Below are 2277 nucleotides of genomic sequence, written 5' to 3'. Positions count from 1 at the left end.
GAAGGGATAGGACGGCCCACCAGAGGGAGGCGAGGGCACTATTTACTCTACTCTCTGTCCGTCATTTTGGGCTTGGGAGACTGACACGAGACTTGGCTTTTGTCAACCATTAGAACGCCCCGGAGACCACAAAAAACCAACGAGCTCTAACACTAACTCAGTAAACTCCCCAATGGCTCCGCACAGCAGGAGGCGGGGTCACTGCCTACACGCCCAACCCTACGCCACCAAGAGATGGGAACTGTATTCAGCGTTGCCAAATGGTACTCCTGGACATTGTTCCAGCGACGTTCACGGGTACCCCCTCTTGGAAAAGGTCGTGTATATTCCAGTGAATTTGAAAAATATGAGGTTTGTTTTCTACAGGATTCCTCAGGGCTTCTCATCTGCTATCCCAAACTGTGTGTCTCCCAGGAGAAGACTGTGGGTGTATTTTAAAAGTCAGGTTCTAGCCGGGCTGGCGTGGTTCAGTGGTTGAATGTCGACCTATGAACCAGGAGGTCACGGTTCGCTTCCTGATCAGGGCACATGCCTGGGTTGTGGGTTGATCCCCAGGGGGGTTGTGCAGGAAGCAGCCAATCAATAATTCTCTCTCACTGATGTTTCTCTCTCTCCCTCTCTCTCTCTCTCTCTCTCCCCCACCCCCCCTTCCTCTCTGAAATCAATAAAAATATATATTTTTTAAAGCCAGGTTCTAATATAAATGGTAGGTGATGCTTCCACTTCCTCTTGGGTTAGACCAGGAGCACATCAGAGACACATTGCTTGAAACCGCAGAAACACAGACGTGGATTTGTGTCCGTGTGCGAATGCGCGTCCTTTAGAAAAGAGCCAGACGAATGCCTTATGTACCAGGACAGGATGAGTGATGGTGGGGGCGGCAGGCTGGGGAGGGAGAGCCTCGGGGCAGAGATTTAGGCACGTCAGCACCCCGATGGCAGGTCCAGGCCCACAATTCTGACTCTGAATCCCTGGGAGACCTTCCCAGGGTCACTCCACAAAGCTGGTTCTGCTGCCCATAGCCAGCGCTGAAATTTAAAAAGTAAAGGCATCTCAAATTTTCTTACAAAACATTACAAGGCTTCAACAAGCCCATGCCGCCAAATGCTTTGGGCTTGTGGTCAAGGACACAGCCTAATGACAGGGTAGGGTCCTGGCCACCGGCAGGATTAACAGAGGGGTTTGCCCAGCAGGCATCGAGTCTGTCCGGCCAGCACTGCAGGGAGCTGACATCCTGGGGTCGGGGTGAGTCATGCCCTATGGGCACAAACACCCGGGGCGTGCTGTGTCCTTGGGCCAGAGTGGCTCACATCCCTGGAGGCTTGAAAAGAAAGAAAAACCTAGAACAATGAGCCGGTGACCTCTTTTCTGCTGCAGATGGAAAGCAAGACACATTGGCCCGTCAACCTTCAACCACAATGCTAACCTCCTCCTTTTCTATTAACCCCGGGGTGTCCTATTCATGGGGGGAGGCGGGGAGTTGGGGGGAGAAAATGAGATTGCCCAAGTAGCTATTGGCTCAGATCATGCTAACGCCTACCAAAGAGATGCGACTTCCAAGAAAGAACACATGGAAAAAGTGATTTTTGTGGTGGCAAGCTTGTGAACTCTGGGCATGGAGGCAGTATCCTCTGTCCAAATGTTATGCTTCCCTTTGGCGTTGCTGAGTCATCGGGTTGTCTTGAAATCTGAGTTTAAAAGCCTGTGAGGTGAGGCCTGCAGCAAGGAAGCCTCTTTTGAGTAGTGCAGGGGCGCCACCTGGAGTTCTGTGTGAGTACTGCAGCCCGCGCTTGGCTGATTCACAGCTCTGAGATGTCGTGAATGGAGCTGGCTCCCTTTTGCAACAACAAAACCTCCCAGCCAGCCCAGCATTTGCTATGGCAGCCCAGCAAATCACACAAATAAAATAAAATAAATAAAACACACACACAAAACAGACACACACACACAAACAGGTATTTCAGTAGTTCCTACGGCAGAGTACCAGGGTTCTCCAGAGAAATGGAGCCAGCGGTGTACACAGGCACACGGTTGAGAGATTTATTTTAAGGCACTGCCTCCTGTGGTTGCGGGGTCTGACAAGTTCAGAATCTACAGGCTGCACCTCCTGGAAGAAGTTGATGTTACCATCTTGAGGCCAAATTTCTCCATCCCCAGGAGACCTCACGCTTGTTCGCGTGGCCTTGAACTGACTGGCTGAGGCACACCATCCAATCTCCTGCTCCTGTCCCGGTCACATTCCTGTGCGGAAGTCCAATCCCCCTACGTCACAGCGTT

General features: G+C 51.5%; 1 long non-coding RNA gene across 1 annotated transcript; it reads right to left on the bottom strand.

The window, feature by feature from the left end:
- Positions 1–609: 609 nt before the first annotated feature.
- LOC118726296 lies at positions 610–2277 on the bottom strand. Its single transcript, XR_004990266.1, has 2 exons — positions 1946–2277; positions 610–1875 (listed from the first exon to the last, which is right to left on the bottom strand). It is a non-coding gene; the product is annotated as an uncharacterized LOC118726296 (long non-coding RNA).

Source organism: Pipistrellus kuhlii, unplaced genomic scaffold (assembly GCF_014108245.1).
Source record: "Pipistrellus kuhlii isolate mPipKuh1 unplaced genomic scaffold, mPipKuh1.p scaffold_m20_p_22, whole genome shotgun sequence".
NCBI classification, from domain to species: domain Eukaryota; kingdom Metazoa; phylum Chordata; class Mammalia; order Chiroptera; family Vespertilionidae; genus Pipistrellus; species Pipistrellus kuhlii.
Note: the sequence above shows the minus strand (reverse complement) of the source record. Positions and strands in the feature narration are given on the sequence as shown.